The 19,628-nt window shown below is 49.1% G+C and overlaps 1 protein-coding gene across 20 annotated transcripts in view; it reads right to left on the bottom strand.

Moving 5' to 3' along the window:
* Positions 1-18,741, bottom strand: part of FOXN3 (forkhead box N3) — a 215,704-nt gene extending 196,963 nt beyond the window's left edge. For 12 of the 20 annotated variants that reach the window (XM_075151305.1, XM_075151313.1, XM_075151315.1 and 9 more), the window contains exon 1: positions 18,619-18,732. The gene's annotated coding sequence lies outside the window, so the exon portion shown is untranslated. Of the gene's footprint in view, positions 1-5,650; positions 5,774-17,901; positions 18,059-18,618 lie in introns of those variants that run through there. The other 8 variants (XM_075151308.1, XM_075151311.1, XM_075151307.1 and 5 more) reach the window with 8 other exon arrangements.
* Positions 18,742-19,628: the final 887 nt, after the last annotated feature.

The raw sequence follows: 19,628 nt of genomic DNA, 5'->3' as shown, positions 1-19,628 counted from the left end.
AGGATCCTCAAAAGTCATTGAGATCCTTCATTAGGACCAGGATTTTATCCCAGTCTCTGATAATTAACATCTTTTCTGCAGATGGCCTGAACAGAGGTTAAAGTTGCTACTCTATTTCCTCAAATGCTATTTCAGCTAGGACAAAATCACACAAATAAAATCTGAAAGCAAAGCCTCCTGTGGCCAGGCACAGCAGCCCCAGCAGTTCCCAAACATGCTCCTTTCCACTTCTGCTGAGGAGAGCGATGGTTTGCAAGTGATCTCAGCCACTTACCTGGACATACACGGATTTTCAATGAATTTGTGCTCCGGCTTTATCTACGCACTTCTGGAAATCCCCGCTTTGCCCTGGATCTGAAGCAGCACCAGCTGCAAAGCCAGAGCACGCTGCGCGCCTCACCAGCATGGACCTGCCCCCAGCTGCGGGCAGCTTCCCGAGGGAAGGGCGAGCCTTGCAGTGACAACATTTCACACACACCCAGCACATCTGGATTTTGCTCCAGGTGTGCCACAGACCGCTAGGTGATATCCAGCCACCTGGAGCTTCATGGTCCCCATCTGCTGAATAAGGGCAATTGCTTCAGGGGACGTAAGAAATCTTATGGACATCAGGATAAAAAGCAACTTCCTAATCTTTTTCTTTTCCTATTGGTAATTATGTCAATGTTGTTCTCACGAAAACAAAAGCGCCCCAAAGCGCCCCATGTTACAGCTTTGTTAAAGGACCATGTTTAAAACCTGAGGAATCTGCTAAGTTTAAAGACGCACAGCAAAAGCATCAGGTGTAAACGTGGAAAGCACGTTATGCCAGTTAGATATACTATGTCAACAGATACACACCAGCTGAGGAACTGATATAAGCATATGTTTAAATCTCAAAAGAGAGAGACTTAGACCAAAACAGAATTGGAGGAGAAACTGTTCCCTCTCCGAAATGGCACTGTGTAGGAAGAAAATGCTTTTTGCTGTGTTAAAACATCTCAACATTCTTCCTTCTTGTTTTTCTTATACTTTCAAAACAAGACTTCCACACAGAACGGTGTGAGCAGAACTTAATGTATTAAAACATAAACAGTTTTCACCTCAGGAGCAGCTGCAGATCAAAATGCATACGGTGCCACCGAGCTTGCAAAACTCGCTCAGACAAACTCCCGACTTGCGGGTACCAGCAGTTTGCCTGAGAAAGACTACTGAAGCCTTTTATAGCAATTCAAGCTACAAAAGGATGCCCCCCTACACACAGTCATCACAGGCTGGCATATCAAAGCACTCCATAAGTCTTAGTGCTCAGCGTCGTCATTTTTTAGCAATTATTGTTCTGATGAGTAACCCTTGGGCAGTGTCCAAGGATAAGGAGAATTTCTGCCACGGGATGCCTGGAGCGTTCCTCCTCTGCAAAATGAGGCAATAAAATCGGCGTGTGAATGTGTACTGAAACAACGCAATCCAACGCCATCTCAGTTGTGCCCAAAGAGGTCACAGGGTGAAAAAGCCTAGTCGAGAGCTCTCTGGGAGCTGCCTCTCAGGTATCTTGGGCTACGTGGTGCACTATGTAGGAGATCTAAAAGCAGGCAGCCCCCGGTACAGGTACCTGAGCAGCGGCCGGCTTTGACTGAACCAGCCATCCAAGCACAGGAAAGGGGGTTGGTTCTGAAAGGACGTCTAGTGGATGAGCCAATGCTGAGCCCTAGCTTTGGTGCAGCAACTGGTGAAATTTGAGGGCACCTGTCTACACGGTTGCAAACACTATGAACTAGATACTAACTTGGCACTAAACAGGAGCTAAAAAAGTCTTATCACGGTCTACGCTGACAACTAAACCACTGTTTGGCCCTGGAGTAATGAATATAATACCTGACAAGAGCAACTGGAGATTAACAGCCTGTAACTGCTTGGCTACCTTGCACTGTATAGGGTCAAGTACATTAATGTCAGCAGAGAAATAGTTGTCTCGACCCAGTGCTAGTACTGCAAGGACCCAATGAACTCAGAGATACGAGGGCCAGGCTCCCAGAGCCACTTTCCGTCATTAAGGTTTAGTGGTGGCCGATTCTCATGAGGAACGGTCCCCATGCAGAAGGACTTCAGCTTCCCCACAGCACTCTGCAGAGGGACGTCCCAGCGGGGACACGTCGCACGTGCCACCCTGCAGGACTGTGACTGAGGCGGGAGCTTCAGGGCAGCGAGGGCAGCAGACGTAAGTGAGAGCAGGTCACTCTGCCCCCGGCCAGGGCCGGGACGGAGGCAGCCCGAGACTCAGACAACCACAGGCAGCCCCCTGACCCCACCTGTTCTTTGCATGGCACATCTTTGTACAGGAGAGAAATACAGGCCAAAATTTTCTCTTGCTTTTGGTCACTGCATTTAATGGCAAAAAATTCACCACTCTAACTGCAGAAATGTGCCTTTTGCTCTGCTCTCCAAATCCAGGGGGTTTCCAGGGGGCTTGGGACCTGACTCCCGAGCAGTGGCCAGGCTCGCTCACCACCAAATAACTGATGTGCTCAGGCTGTACAGCTGAAACACTGCAACCTAAAGCAGTATTCCTAAAATCTGGATCCCTACACATATGCCCATACATAGTGCCGAGTTCTGCCTGAATTAGGGTTAGCAGATTATTCAGCCGCTTTATCTTAGGGGGGGAAAAGAAACAACGGATTACCTGGAGATTAAACTGGAACCACTCTTCCTGAGAAATTGCTTTCTGGAATGCATAGTGAAGAAGAAAAAAAAAAAGTATGTAACTTATACAGCTCCCAGGGGAAAAACGAATATCCCAGTTGCCCTTAAAAGAGTCCAGTAAAAGTGCTGAGTAAATTTGCAAGCACATGATGCTGAGCCTCTTTCAAACCCCTTCAGATGAACCTTTTCCCTACGTCTTTCAGGTAGCAGAAATTACGTTTGTGAGACCGCCGTTCATATGCAACTTCTGGGTGCAGACAGGAGTATATTAATACAACAAAAGGTTGTATTATCCCACGCTACGTCTTCAAACAACAGAACAGTGTGAAATAATCTACAAAACCTCTCTCTCAACCCCTCTGTTCCTCAGTTTCTCAAATGTAAGTGTGGAAGGAAGGGCTAGAAGGAGGCGAGAGGGAAGGACAACCCCGCGGTGCCTCGCAGGGCTGGCACCGCAATACACGCACCACAGACCATGAGTTGCTCAGATACGATGGCAGCAGGAGCCACAGCAGCCAGGACGTCCTTCCACACTCAGCACATGCTTGGGAAGTATGTTTTGGCCACAGAGGTCATACACCTTTCAGAGATGCTCCCGGCACTCGGAAAGGGGATGCTCGGCAGCCCACCAACCCCTCTCAAGCTCCAGGGCTTCCCATGGGGCCAGCGGCAGCCACAACTCTCCTGCAGTATCACAAGTCCCTACGAGCACCGGATCCTCCCCTCCTTGCTAGCTCCAGCAACATCCCTTAAAGAGGATCTGGAAGGAGCTCCAGACGTATGTGTGCTGTAGGTATCTGCCCCTAAAACATTGCTGTGGAGCACACTGGAGCAAATATATGATAGAGCATATGAAAGGAAGAAACAGGTGGTAAAAAGTGGCAGCCTATAAATGCACCTTTTGACAATTTCTACTTTGCAGTCTCCTCAGCCGACAGCGCTTTGATAAAATACAGTCGAGAGCCAGCTTCAGCCTGCCTCTGAGAGCAGCGGACCTCTGGCTACGAGTGGGCATGGGGTAAACGGGGGTTTCTGTTCCCAACACCACCCCATCTCCCCCTTCCATATCCTCACCCAACTTCATGTACCTCCCCATTGCAGCAAGCTCTTTGGGGCAGAAACCCTTTTATCTGCGAGTCTGCAGGATGCACACTGCAGCCAGCCCCTGAGCCTCGTAGTGCTTCAATACCATAAATGCTACAGCAAGGTCCACCACGGCTGTTCGACTCTCAAGTGCGAAATCAGCTCTGTCTAGCCAGAGAAGAGGAAAAAGAGACCAAAACAAAACCCCGAGCGCATTAGTCACTGTTAACTGTTCTTTCCAGAAACATAATATTGAGGGGATTTCACATATTTCCTGGCAGGAAGATTTTGTGGTGGCTTTTAAAAATGGATGATTAGTAAGATATAAATCCCCATAGTTAAGATCAGCAAGAAATCCTTTCAAACACACATATATACACATTAAAACTTGAGTATTTTACCTTTCCGCAAAAAAGCAATTGCTGCTGTCAAGTACACCCTTCTATTACAGCCACATGCTCTTTTTAAGAATAGCTAATCAGAAAAACATACAGAGGTATTTAATCAGTTTTTTTTTTCTTTAATGACCTAATGTTTTGGTTTGCAACTGCTGCCAACTCACGCTGGGTGGAAATTTAGTACTGCCAGCATTTAATTATTATTTTAACACAGATTTCTCTACCTTCCTACAGTGAAGAAATAGCTAGAAAAAAATGCAGCAATGAGCAGCTTTTTAAGCCATTAGACGCCATCCTCGTTATTTAGCTGTATTGGAAATTACCATTTAAGGACACACAGAAGCTCACTCTGCCATCCCCTGTTAGGGCAGATGCTCCCCAGTTTGCACCTCTGCAGCCGACCGGAGGGACAGCATCCGAGGGACAGCTGGGAGGGACCGCGAACATATTGCCCTGCCAGGCTGTGACACTGCTCATCGAAATATGTGCCAAAGAACTGAAATGCAGAGCACCTGGTTTGCGTTCTACCTTGGGCCATAAACAACAAATCAGACTGGTGCTTTTCATCAGCTTAAAACCCGTTTTCCTAATTTTTCCCCTCGCTGTCTCAATTCTGAGACAAATAAACTCAATTCTGCAACCTGTAACAGGCTACAGGGAAAATATGTGTGTTGATCTGCTGCAGACTGCAAGGTTTATTTGATTCACACAGTGGGGAAAAAAAGCCCCAAAAACGAGGTTGTATGATTTAGAAGGAAGCCAGAGCTGTGCTGCTCATGGTAAACTCCCAGCACCATGCAAGTGTTGCACTTCGTGGTGCGCTGGAGCCGGGACGGGTGCGTGGAGAGGGCTTTCCCCACACTCCCAGACAGTCTGGTGAGAGCCTGCTCCCTGCTTTCTCCAAAAAAGTAAGATTTAGGCTTCAACCCTCGCAAAAGGCAATGGAGAAATGAGACTACAAGAAAGCAGGGCTCATGACAGCATGTGTTAAATGACGCAAAGCAGGAAGGGGTGCGAGGACGTACGTGGATAACTTTATCTTCCAGAGTGGATGGAGTAGTCAGCCACACACTTATTAAAACAAGTATTAGTCTGTGATAGCAATCTAAGATAGCTCTAAGAGGTTTGTTACCCAAGGAAAAAAAAAATAGAGGCCAAAAAAAAGATGCTATTGCTGGACCTGTGTCCATAGAAACCACATTTAACCTTAACAGAGGATCCCACCACGCAGGTGACTCCTCACTTGAGAAACACAAGCACCCTGTTTGGTGTACGCTGACCTTTGCATACAGTCACACTCATCTTTAAAAGAGAAACATGTATATAAAAACAGACAAGACCAGGGAGGTGACAAATTTCATCTCTCTGATGGCAAGGTAGGGCTCTCTTGCTAGTGGCAGGAATGAAGCATTGCCCTCCTCTACCTGAAAAAAGAGGTTGTGGATGTGGGGTTTAATATCCAGATGGTCACTATAAATGGAACCTACCTGCGATAAATAAAGAGGCAGCTATTTCATCTGCTTAATATTAACTCTTCTCACAGTGTACTTTACAAGTCACATTCCTGGAGCGAAGGGCACGTGTTTAAGAAGCCACGTACAATTCCAGTTCTGCAGAGTAAAAGAGAGGGAAATAGCCTTGGTCACTGAGAGTATTTGAATGTCACTTTGTTAGGCTGTGCATTGCATTTGACAGAGCTAGCAAAGGAAATGAGAAGTGATAACTGATAGTGCCGTGATTAGATCAGCCACCTTGGGAAAGGTGCTGAAGCAGAGATATTTCACTAAAATAAGGAGAATCCTGGGAATAGATTTCTGGCAAGTGATCGCAAAGGAGATATGGCCAGAATTAGAAATGGATTTTGCAGGCAGATAAAACATAATAGATAGAAGGCAGCTCAAATGACATATCGTGAGGGCCTATAGAGTGACTATAAAGTTTGTTCACAGTTATTTAACATACAGAGATCCTAGAAAGACTTAACTTAAAATACTCTTGCTGTGTTATTAACTTTAATGTGCAGAAATAAAACAATGTTGCATTAAAGCTCTCTAGTAAAAAAGGAAGCTGCCTCCCCACCTCCGACTTCAGTGGCGTTGCATTACTTTATACCACAAGATAGAAGTGGAAGAGGAGTCTCTTACTGGGCTTCTGACTGACAAAGATACATGAAAATGTACATTTCATTATTTTATCTTGCAGGAAGTTGCTTTAATAATGAACAACAACTATTGCCAGTGGTAATTAACGCATTGTAATAAACTCATTACATGCATTTCTGTAATCTAACCATGTTTCCTTTTTCTGCAGCTGTCCTGGTTTCAGCTGGGATAGAGTTAGTTTTCCTCCTACTAGCTGGTATAGTGCTGTGTTTTGGATTTAGCATAAGAATAATGTGATAACACACTGATGTTTTAGTTGTTGCTAAGTAGTGCTCATACTAAGTCAAGGAACTTTTCAGCTTCCCATGCTCTGGCCAGCGAGGAGGTGCACAAGAAGCTGGGAGGGAGCACAGCCAGAACAGCTGACCCAAACTGGCAAAAGGGATATTCCATACCATACGATGTCATGCTCAGTATATAAACTGGGGGGAGTTCGCCGGGGCGCAGTGATCGCTGCCTGGGGACTGGCTGGGCAGTGGGCAGTGAGCGGTTGCACCACTTGTTTTTCCTGGGTTTTGTTTCTCTCTTTTTGTTGTTTTCCTTTTCATTACAATTTTTTATTATTATTTTATTTCAGTCATTAACCTGTTCTTATCTCAACCCACGAGTTTTCTTACTTCCGATTCCCTCCCCCATCCCACCGGGGCGGGAGGGTAAGCGAGCGGCTGTGTGGTGCCTGGTTGCTGGCTGGGGTTAAACCACAACAGCAGCTCACAGATGAAGCAGTGCTTTAGGCTGCTACTCAGGCATTTTAGGGGAAGAAGGTTAGCTTTATTGGCTATTAAAAAAGGCTTCAATCATCCTGCTGTCCACGTCTGTCTGTCTGTCCATCTCTTCCCTAGTAGGTTTAGCCAATTAAATTTAAAGACAACTAGCTTCTTGCAGTCCTGTAAAGCATGTGGCCAAGACAGAGACCTGATGAGTACGCTAACCCGGGGAAAGGCTGCTACCTGGGTTCAGTCATTAGACATCAGAGTTTATCACCACAAGACAAATGTGTTGACAACCCATCTTCACTCGCTCGCACAGTCACAAGACTTTGAGATCAGCCTATGGGCTTAAGGGTCTGCAAGTCAGTAAAGGCCAACAGACTGCGCCCAAGGGGCTGAGTTTGGCCCTCTGCTCCTCGCTTCATTGGCTGGTCAAGTGTTGAATTTTGCGCAAACAAGTAATGGATTGCGTGTTGTTCATAACAAGATATAGATTTCATAGTTACAGCAATATAAATCTATGTTGCTGTGTATCTGCGTATAAAGAGGTCTTCTCATCTGCTGGCTCCAAGGAGCATGTGCATCACTCACACTGCCAGACTGGGAATACTCACACAAATCACCTTTGGTATCAACAGAGAACGCACTTGAGAGAGCAAGGATATCTGGGGAAGAGTCAAATCTTAACGCTGTTTACCCACCACTGGAATACAAATTAATAACAACCATTATCACCATCACGATATCAATGACAGCAATGGAGCATCAAATTCTGCATCCATAAAATCAGATGTAACCACCGCTGTGTCCCATGGGAGCTCCCCAAGAATACGTGAAGGTGGACTTTAAACATCAACCATCTACATGATCTAATACCGAGCTCAGGCAATATCTTCATTGAAATCAGCTAAGACAATGACAGTCAATAGGTTTTGGCATGAAAAGGGACCAGCTTCAATTTTTGCCAGCGTTCATGCCCACATGGGCACCAGAAGGAATGACTGGCTAGATCTTCCAAAGTGGCACACTGCTTGCTTCAACACTTGTCGCAGTCAAGGCACTTCCTCGCCTTCAGATGTTGCACCGGGGCTGAACCTCTTGCCCCTTGCGTTTGGAAACAAAAGTTTCATTCCCAGCACTAGTACCCGAGAGTCTCCACCAAGACAAAGCTCTACTTTTGAAATAAAACAAACTCTTACCAACAGCCCATAAACTGAATCCTGCTGCCTGACTTTGTCACTGTGGTTTTGAATGAGCAAGAGGTGGGAGGGCAGTTTCTGTCTCTATCAATCAATACTTAGGTGGTTTCCTGCCCCTTCATTCATGTGCTGAAAGTGTTTTTGACAGTAAGAAATCCACTGAACGTAAGCAGGCCAGTAGCAGCTGCTTGAGAAATGCCAATAATACTGTGCATACCCTCCAAATTTCCCCAAAGTTCATATGTTATTAGCAGGTGACAGGAACTTAAATAAAGCATGTGAAATACGAAAGCAGGACAAATAATTATATTAGTGTAGAGACTTCTATTCTGGAGTAATTTTTGCTCCAAATACCTTCTTTAGGCTATAGGTTTTCAGGGTCAGAAAGAAAATCTTTTTTCTACACTATGTCTATGACAGAGCAGGGTGCTTGGGATCCCTGCTGCTCTGTGGTGCCAGCTCTTACCCCAACACAGTTAGCAGTAGCTAACAGTAGTAAGCAAGACTGAACACAAATTCAGAATGAAAACTACTAAGACGAAAAAAAAAAATCCTGCTCCAGATTCCAAAGTAATTCCTGAATTGCCCACGCCACACTGTAAACGGGCATCCTCACTTGAGCAGAAAGCACTTCACACAAAAAAGCAAGACGGGAGGAAGCATGGTTTGAATAAACACACAGGGAACGGCAGAGCCCACCAGCTGGGGACATAACCCCCTCAGGGAGAAAGGGCAACTGGGCAAGACTGACACTATTCTTATCATCAACACAGCAAAGGCTGTTTCATGCAGCCCCTTGAGGAAAGAGAACACTGCTTTTCTGGTAAAAAAGCCTTTGCTACTAGCACTGTGCAATTATCCCATCAATAAGGGGTTCGAGGGCTATATAATTGTGCCTGTCCTCTTCCTCATCCGTAGCATCTCTTCAACACTTTTGTACAACCCACCAACCTGACAGCACAGGTGCGAACCGCTGGGAAGCCTGATCCTACAGCCAGAGTCTTTAATCGCCGTCGGTGATTTCTGAGGGTGCGCGGCCTCGTTACCAGCCCATGAGGAACCAGAGCAAGGCCACCGCCTGAGCTCACGCCAGTCCTCAACGTCCCGGCAGCTGTGCAGGACCAGGAGCGGGCACGAGCCCCTCGGCTCTGCAACCGCCGACAGCCATTGCCGGAGGGTAACTACTGCTTTTGGGAGATAACCCACCTGAGCGACCTGCGGTGAAAGGCTTCGCATCCCGTTACTGTGCCTCGGAGCCCTCCACACCTTTCCTTGCTTTCCCCAGGAGCCATCTCTCAACTATTTTAGCTTCAGGATGCTCAGCCTTTTTTCCTCAGGCTGCTGCAATGGCAGCAACACATGCTTTCAATACAACTAGGAAAGAAAGAAATCATTCCACTTGGAAAGCCAAGATGTTTTCTGTTTCTAAAGACACCAACTTTCCAACCCAGGCTGGCTGCCTCCTGGACACGGAGATCACCAGAGTCACCAATGGGGAATGGGAATGTCCCCACCCATCAAAAAGGGCACCCTGGCTTTCAGAAACCAAAAGGATCTTTAAAACACACTTTATTTTTCACTTTTGATGCTGGTTTTTTTTTAATTTTTCTTGGCTTGGTACAATTAAGCTGGTCTCATAGTCAGGCTGTTGCCAGTCGTTGTAGCGAGCCCCAGGACTGTAAATGGGTTGCAGTTGCTCCAGTAATGAGACCTGCTTGTGGCCATCCTAACACACATGCCCAATTTCTACATTTTTTCCTCCATTTTATCTCATTTTTCCTACATTCTATCTCATTTTTCCTACATTTTACCTCATTTTTTCCGGTCTGTGTTTTCTTCCTCCTTGCACAAAGTTACTCTATGGCGAAATATGTCCAGAGTGGTATCTCCCGCTCGGTCACAACACAAACTGAAGCTGTGATGCTTTCCTCAGACCTTCTTCATCACACCCCAGCCCTGCTCCCGCCAGACGTCGCAGACCAGAGGGGACCCCATCGGCCGCCTCCCTTGTGGTTCAACCCCCACCCGGGGCCTAATAACTGGGGTATGGCAACCACAGCTACAACGCCGGCATATTTAATCAAAACCCTGTGACTTCCCGGCACCTGTTTGAATTTCCTGAGCAATGGCCTGACCGCCACGCCTCCCCCGGGACCCCGGCTGCAGCGGGCACAGCGCCCAGCTGGAGGTCCCCGGGGTAAACCGGGGCTGACATGGCACCGTCACCCCCCGGCAGACCGAGGCGCAGAGCAGCCACAGCGGCACCACGCAGCGCAGCGTCAACTAGCGACGCTGCCGTAACCATCCCCAGGACGTTAAGGTCTGCGGCACCATTACATGAGACTCCTTTGCAGCAACAGAAGACCGGGCGGGGGGGGGAATTAGGCATACCAGTTAAGATGTAGTTTATTTATAGCTCAGCTTTTCAAAGTTTACTAATTGTAGTAGCGATTACTCACGGCTCATGTCTCTAAAGAAGTCAATGTCATTCCCTTTCTCTTCTCAATCCTAAATAATACTTGAGAAGTTTTTTCTATTCCTCCTTCCAGGCTGAAGGACTTTTGTCCTGCCTTGGCTTCGTGAGACGCTGTCTTCTGGCCCTCCTCGTCCTGCGATTGTTCTGTACCTCCACATCCTCTCCCCCAGCTCCTGCTGTGGCCTTGCCCTTGGCCTTCCCCCCCCACCCCCCCGTATTCACTCACACACCAATCGCTACCGTGCCAACAAGAAATGTACTTTCCATCGCCACTCTCCTCTCCGGCCAAGCCCATCTCTCAGCCCGCCTTGCTGACATCTCTTGGCCGGGCGTCTCGTTGTCAGATCAAACCCAATATAGCTGCAATAGACCTTTTGATCTTTCTTCACTTGCCCAGCCTCTCTATCACTTCTGAACAAACCTCCACCCTCCCTGTTGCTCAGGCCTACAACCTCTTCCAGTTCCCCCATCCTTCACATCTTCACTCTTCTTGTAACGCCACTGGAAGGACCATCAGCTGGTGTAAGTCAGTGTAATTCCACTAACTACAATGGCATTATACCAATTTACAAGAGATGAGTTTCTGTCCTGGTGCCTCTAAAAGCAAACACATTCTATTTGACAAGTGAAAACCTTCAGCCAGGTCCCTCAACATCTCCTGTATTTATTATGTGATCTCTTGTCCTCTGGCCTCCCAACAGCCACGCTCTTTTCAATGCACGTAGCCTCCTGAAATTCTTACCTGGCCCTTAGTTCTCCGCTGCTCACAACCCAGAAGTTTCCCGTTCACCCCCAAGCCTCCTGTACCTACCCACTGTCCACTCCCCAGCCATGCTTGGCTTCTTATGCCTTCTGAATATGCCTGAAGTAATTTGGTGTGCTAATGGTATTTAACTAGCAGTAACAAAACACGCACTAATTCAGAGGTTTATTTTATGGTTTAAAAAAAAAAAAAGGAAGGGGAGTCACCATGGAAGTTCAACACCCAATTTCAGATTAGGACGCAATTAAAAAGCACCTGTTTAACGCAATATGGTCACACACCTGCAAACTTATGTACTTAATCACAAGACTACATGAAGTGTGACATGTTATTTGTGCCACCCTAATACCAAGCACCGTGCTATCCCAGGTAAGGCACCTGAAAGTTTCATAACCATTTTAATACCGGTGTAAACCTTTGCTTAAATAAAACATGCCACTGTGTAAAATGATGCAAACGATACCACAATAACACCCTGTGCCTTCACGCTCTCTAGACCACACTGTTAAGTTTTGTAATGGCTGAAGGCTTGGTGCTTAGTGGCTCCAACCTAACCATCACTGCTATCTTTGTACGATTGTTTCCATTTTTGGAGAGGAAAAAAGGAAAAAAAAAAAAAACCCAACCAAAACCAACCTTGCACATTTTGTTCGGTTTACTACCTATTGGAAAAAGAGAAAAGCTCTTTCCAAAAAGCAGAGTAGCACCTGTGTTTAGGGTTTTCCACACCTGGAGAGTATGTGGACAAGAGCAGGCCCTTAATGAGAGTACTAAGGAGTTCACCATATGCACAATGCCAGAATGATAAAATGTTAATGAAGTGAAAGTATATTAGTGAATTATTAAAATTTCGCTCCTCTCTGCAAAGCACAGGGTGAGAAAAACTCGGTGAAGATAATGATAAAAATAGGATCAAAACATTTGGATCCCTTCTCCACCTCCAACAAAAAAGCTTTACAAAATCTGCTGTTAAAATTAACATATTAATTGGGTAGCTTCTACAAACGATCTACTGTAAAACCCAGATCAAAACAAGTTGGAGTTGGGGGTAAAATGAGATTTAATCCAGTTAAATCTGGATGGGTCAGACCTTCAGCTTCCTCCCACCTCTAATAACCTCTCGTAACCCCTCTAATGCCCCTGCTCTTTCTGTGGCAAGCCTGGCCAGCACTTTCACTGGCAATGAGGAGACCTTACTGAGGGGAGCAACACCGAGCGCGGCTCTGCAAGGATGGGTCGGGCTGGGCAGTTAGCATCTGCTTGCTGTGCCGACTTTACCCTGGGAAAAGGCTGGCCTCTCTACAAAGCCCAAGAGACAACACCACCAGCAGCTCTGTACCGGGGAGCCGCAGGGCTGGCAGGGGTTGGGGAGGGAGCCCGGGGAGCCTGAGGCACGGGGAGCCTGAGGCAGGAGGCAGGGTCACAGGAGCCACGAGGCCACTGCCGGGTTCAGCGGGGCGAGCACAGGTCTTGCAAAGAACTACACTAAAAAGAGCAACAGATTTGCTGTACAGTATTAAGAAGCAATTTCCAATAAAGCCGCCAGTCTGAAATGCTTTCCAGAACCTAGCTTGGATTGCTTTGTACGTAAAGCCCCGTCTGTTAGGAAGTCTGGTATGTCTTCCTTGCAACAAAAATAAGGATGCCCAGACATCGCCAGTGGGCTGCATCAGCAAATAGGTGGCAGGTAAGGGCTTTGCAATCAGGCTCCCACCCGGGAACCTCGCGCTCAGCCTGAGCAGAGCTCACAGACAGGGTCCCACCACAACCCAGCATGCGGGAGGTGGGCAAAGGGAGAATCCGCTGTGAGCCAAAACCAGCCTGGCCCTTAAATAATACCTATTTTTATTTGGTTTTAACCTATTTTCAGTAAAAGGTAAAAACATCCAGTGTTGGAAACTCTATTATATTGGCTGGCATTAATGTAAATTCCTGCTAATGTTGGAAAAAAACTACAGTATCAAATAGGTAGGCAGATCTTTCCATTCAGTGGCACCTACCAGCCCTGACCACAGGTCACAGCCCTGCCGTCTGTCTGTCCTGCAGTCAGTGCCGACACAGAGAAAGACCATCTCCAGCAAAGAGAAATAAAAGGAAAGAACGACAAAATACTGTCCAGCATAACAGGCAGACATTTCACCTCCAGCAGACTTAGCCTGTCCAATTTCTGCAGACGTTACAGAACAGATGCGCTTTAGGGAGAGTTTTGAAAGAGCGTAACATGCTACTTCTGCTCCTCACGGAGAGAGGTGGGGAAAAACTGACGCCCGGCAAGCAAGCGGCCACCAGCACCTGGGCTAACACGAGGGTGGTCCTACATGACTTGAATCACCTGAAAGTCGTGTGTCCAGCCGTGGTGAGTTTTAGCCATTCCCCAGACCCCTCTTGCCAGCCTCCTCCAGAGCGGGGCTATCCCATCGCTTTGTGCCCGTGCCCGAGGCGGACAACCTGGGCGCAGAGAGCTGCGCTCCTCCGCGGGCTCTGCAGGCAGCCACGGGGCAAACCTTGAGCTGGACAGCCAGCGTCAGTCCCGATCAAGTAAGGGTCCCAGGACTGCTAACAGCACCTAAAGTGTTACAGTGAAGTTAAGGAGGGTTTGAGTTGCCTTCATGCTTGGCAACTGAACTTCAGGCACCTTAAATGGAGTAAGATTTCCAAAGGCTAGAAGAGAGTCGCTTCCCAAAAACTGCCTTGTCTTCCAGAGCTTCAGGCTGGTTTCCCAGAATCAGCTGATTGTTTCTGAAAAAACACGGCTGTAATTTTTACATTTAAATGAAATGCTGTTTTGTTGGAGTCCATCCTTTTTTTTTTTTTTCCCCTCATTATTCTTGTTACAGTTTTACTTTGGCTTGGCCATGAGAGCAGGTAAGAAGCCAAATGCGGTTTCATTAGAAATATTTCAAAATTGTGGCCAAAGTCGTGTTACGTCTGAAGTCACGAACTGGCAAATTCCAGCATCAGCCGGGACAGTCCCGTTCCAGCCCAGCTTAGGCTTCTGGACAGCCCTGGCAGCCTCTTCTGCCAGGAACGGCTCCTAAAACCAAGACATCTCCTACGCCAAAAATGACTACTTGAAGCTGCTCAGCATGCCAGGCAGCTTCTTACAAGTTTATGTAACTTTTCCACATTTCCTCCTCAAAACCCTCGGCGAAAGTTCAGCTTAACGCCATAAACGCTTCGTTGTGAGCCGAGATCAGAGAAATAATATTTATTTCCCTGAACCTCCCTGCCTACTAGAACATAATGACCTAAACCCCAGCCCTCGCCTTTAGTCTGGACCTTCATCCAAAGCTGTATCTAATCTTACAAGCCTCCAACCTGGCATCCCAGCCATGCCAGGCTGGACGGGGACCAGCAAACGACTGGCATGTTCTGGAACCGCTGCTTATATTATCACCCCCAACCCCACATCCCTAATACATAGGCGGTGCATTGGCGCATTAGCACGAGCACACTCGGGAAAGGCAGACACATTTTCAAAGTTTTAATCCATTAGCAATTGCTAATTAAGGGGCAATTAATTAGACTCCCAGCTCTGCTCCTAATTTGCCTTGCAACTTTGGGCAGTCCATGTGAAATGCTACGTTTCGGCTTCCTATGCTCATACAACTTCTGTGGATATTAAAAAATTAATTTCTGTAAAGTGATTTATGATCCACGGTGAAAGGCAGTTCAGAAGTGTAAGGACTGCTCCTATTAGTAAAATAACTAGTGCATTTTTTGATCTTTCATTCTAAGGGGGGGAAGAAAAAAAAAGCCTATCTGAGTATCATTAATGAGGCTCAAAAGGTATACATTGCAAATTGGATACTTTTGAAAACGTGGCCCAGAGAGGTTGGTGGGGTGTTTTTTATAACAGCAAGAATGGCAGGACAACAAACATTTAACTTCTTGCATTTCCCTCGGGAATGACGGACATCATAAAACTTTTACAAACTAAAACCATCAGAGATAAATAGAGTAGCACAGACACGGAGGACGATGAAGGGTAAATCTAGAAAGTACCTAATCCAGCTCATTTCCTTCGCTGTGAGAAAACAAGTAACTGACACACTTCCTGCCGGCGAACCTTCCTGCAGATAAGGGTGCTCCCGACAACGGGAAATTCCCTTCTAGAAGCAAGCACACTTTCGCTACCAAGCCAAACTTGCTCCATTTGAACTCCACAGCAATTAAAAGCAACATCTGGCTAATCAGACGCGGGTTGGATTAAACACGCAACTGCCCGACTCCCCAAGCCTTTCCCTGACGGCAAGGAGGGGGGTCCCGGCTCCCGCACCCCGGTGCCAGCCCAGCCCGGCCGCCGGCGGGGGCTCCTCCAGCAGAAGCAGGCGCTGCTCCCTCTGACTTTACCCTCCCTTTAGGCTGCTCTGCCCACAGCCGGATTTTAAAGCCAGGCCTAGGGTTTTTCAGATGGCATGATCCAAGGGTGCAGGTAGAGAGGGCGCTGAGCACCGTCGCCTCAGCGCCCTGCAGGATTTACCATCTGATCCACAAGACCTGCTTACCAGCCTCTGGTTTTCTTAAGAAATAATAATGCAAAAAGTGAAATACGCAAGCAAAAAGGCAACAGAGGTCGAACCGGTCATTTAAGGTTTCAAAGTGATGATTTATACAGTGGGTGAAGCACTCAAGTGCTTTTTCTCGGCTTGGTCACTGCAAAATGAAGATTAAAGGGAGGAAAGAAATGAAATGTTTTGGAGAAAACGTAGTGAATACTCAAAGACATCTCTCCATCACAAACATCTGAAATCAACGGCTGCTGCCCAAGAAAATAAGCAAAAACACTAAAACCTTCCTTGTGAGGAATACTGTGAACCCTGTGAAATACTTCTCTCCTGCTCCAAAAGCAAAATAGCTCTATCCCTCCACACACAATAAACTTTCAATAGTCCAGCAAAGTAAAACTTCAATTTACCACAATAATAGTCTGATTTTCTCATGCTGCATTCATCAGTAATGAAGTATATTTTATTCTCGTATCTCTGCTTTTGTCCTCAAATAGCCCGCTATAACCAAATGGTGATTTTTTTTTATTAAAAGCAATTGCACAGAGTTTCCCATAGCCATTTGCCTCCCTCTTTTTTTTTTTTTTTTTTGCAGGTGAGGCAGAGTTGTGAAATGGCCTTAATATTCAAGTCCAAATCATTACATTTTAATATAAATTTGAAATGAGGAGGAACAGAGGGAGATCTAATCAATCCCAGCTTTCTCTCTCAGGTCCATAGATTCCCACGAAAAGAAACGCGGCCTGGTCATTTGATTAAAAAAAAAAAAGTCATCCCTCGCTACTATTTCTTTTTTAAGCCCCCTGGTCCTGCTGCTTTGAGCCTCCCCATGGCAGCCACCCCCCGCAGCAGCCTCTCCCCGGCTGCAGGCCTGGCTGGGGCAGGACGCCCGCCACACGGAGGGGAGCCTGGCGGGCTCTGTCTCCCAAACTCCTCCTTGGGTGGGAAGTGCGGGACAAGGTCCAGAGAGGAAAGGGGGGAGACGGCGGCGCGGGGTTTTATTGTAAAATGACCTTGATTTGACAGGCACGTTCTCAGGTTTCAACAGATGCTGTGGGAAAGGCAACAGCAGCCAAGGCGGTCTGCAGGCATTTCTGATGATATGCAGACTTTTTTCTTTCCTTTTTTTTTTTTTTTTTTTTTTAAAAAATAAATGGGGGGGGGTAGTCTTCTCAGTTTCCATGACAACAGTGTCTCCACTTGTCTGTTATTAGATACCATCCGCTTCCTGTGTCTAAATTTTTAAACCAATCAGAAAAGTGTTTATAGATTTTACAGCTCCTGGGACAGTCCCTCTCCTCCAAGAAAGCTACTTTAATGACACGTAACGCTTAGGCAGCCAGGGCTGCAAGGCCTTATATTTTCGGCTGCAAAGTGATCACAGTTTACGTTGTTTACCAGCTGATATGTGGGCCACGCTGGAGAAAACTGGGGGTTTGCTGCCCGATTTACCGTGCCTGTAACAGACGTTACTACGTCGGGTTTTTTAACACCCCACAAACTCATTTTCATTGTTTGCTCATTTTTGTTTCTGATTCATCCCATGAAACAGCACGAGCCCTCCCTGCGTGAAAAACGATCGTCTACGAGACGCCGTTATCCCACCGGAGTAACGGTCTGCTCTGACGTAAGTGGCTCCACAGTAAAACATCGCCTGCTGCAATTAAAGTTTCACTAAACTGGGTTGTAAGAGCAGTCGTGCCGTGGCCGTGCAAACAGATTCACAGACATATTTTTGATAATATAAATAATAACTGACCGCAGCGTAGTTGGCAGGTTAATAAGGAAACCCTTCTCCAGGTGCAGGGGCACATGCATACGTTGTGAAGAAATTAATTCGCCATAAGTTAAGAGATAAGTTAAGAGTCGGCTCTGAAGAACAGCAAGCAAAGGGGAGCTGATGTGAAAATACGAAAATACCTTTCCTGGCGGCTCTGACAGACCAGCCCTACCAGCGGATGCCCTTCAGGCGTGTGTGCAGACACAGACGGAGCCCCTGAAGTACCGAGCGGCGGCTTCCCGGGCACGGATCTAGCAGCCGGCGGCAGGCAGGAACAAAAGGGAGGCGGCGGGGGGGCTGCCCGCCGCCGGCTGCGCCGCTGCCCCGCCAGCGCCCGCCGGGCCCCGGCCGGGGCTGCAGCCGCTGCGTCCTCCCGCCCAGCCCGCCCGCCGCGGCCACGTCCGGGCGCCCCCGCGGAGCCGGAGCCGGGGCCGGGGCCGGCGGGGCGGCGCTGCCGGGGCACAGCCCGCCCGGGATGCGGCCCGGCGGCCGCCCCGCACGCGTCCCCTGCTCGCCCCGGGGCGCCCCTCCCCACTGCCCGCCGCCCGGCTGCCGCCTCCGCGCCGCCCTCCGCGTCCCCAGGGCGGCGGGGCTGCGCGCCCGGCGGGGCTCGTCGGCGGGACGGGGGCGGGCAGCGCGGGGCAGCCCCGACTAACTCCCGCGGCCCCCGGGGCGGCGCCGCTGCCAGCCCGCGGCAGCCAACGGCCCAGCGGCCCCAAAAGTTTGGCCGGGGCTGCCTGCCCCGGAGGGACGGGGCGCGGCGGCGGCCGCGGCGGCGGGCGGGCTGGCACCCCCCCACCCGCGCACCGGCACGCGCTCCCAGTGACACCGCGAAACGCCATCGCCGCGGCCGTTACCTCCTCGCCGCGGCCCTCGGCTCCCGCCGCCGCCGCGGGGGTGGGTGCTCCCCGCGGCCGGCCCCGCTCCGCGCCCCGCGGCGGGAGGCAGCCGCAGCCCGCGCCGCCGCCTGCCGCCCCCCCACCCCACCCCCGGCGGCGGCGCCGCCGCGCCCCGCCGGGCCCTAGCGCCGCCCGCTCGCCCGCCCCGCCCCGCCCCGCCGGCCGCCCCCGGAGCTGGCGGCGGGTGCCCGGGCTGGGCCTCCCCGGAGGAAACTTCGGGAGAAGGGGGAGCGCGGGAGCGGGAGGCCGGTGGGGGCGGGCTGGGGGGTGCCGCTTGCCGCGGGGTGTTTTCCTGCGGGTGCGTGGGGACGCAGGTGCCCTGGGGCTGGGGGAAGGTGGCGGATGGCTGGTCCCACGTTTTCTTTTCCTGTCCCCGCAGGGGAAACCCCGCTCGGGCCCGCTGTCCCGCTGGGGCGGCCGCCCTGCCCGGCACTGCCGAGTTCTGGTGCGGGCAGGCAGCCCTGTCCTCGTCCCGCCGCCCAGGAGGGGCACGGCCCCCCGGGAACGCCTCGTGCCTTGGCTGCCTTCCTTGGCCATCACCTTGCAACTGCGAGCGACCTTCCTGTCACGGGAGCTGGACTTCTGTGTGCTGAAAACTGAGACGTGCAGAACTAAAATTGTTAATTTTGTTACCGTCTTACCAGCCAGGAGCTCCAGCTCCTAAAGACTGTATTCTTTACAGTCAATAATAGAGAAAACTCCCCAAGCCAGGAGAGCTTACACAGTACCAAGGGTGCACCCTGCCTCCTCCTCCTCACTCCTCTATCCCTCATCCCAGGCTCCTCCTGCTGCCTCTCTTGCCTTGCTCCCATGAGAGCAGGGGAGAGGGAGCTTTGGGCTGAACTGGGACCCTTCTGTGAGTGCAAAGGCTGGCAGGGTCTCAGAGGGAGCTGGCGCCATCAGCGCTGCCACACGCCCGGGAACTGTCAGGCCTGTAAAGGGCATTTAATTATTCATTGTAAATTTAC

Source organism: Calonectris borealis, chromosome 5 (genome assembly GCF_964195595.1).
Source record: "Calonectris borealis chromosome 5, bCalBor7.hap1.2, whole genome shotgun sequence".
In the NCBI taxonomy this organism is placed as follows: domain Eukaryota; kingdom Metazoa; phylum Chordata; class Aves; order Procellariiformes; family Procellariidae; genus Calonectris; species Calonectris borealis.
The sequence above is the reverse complement of the archived record's forward strand: the minus strand, read 5'-3'. Positions and strand labels throughout refer to the sequence as shown.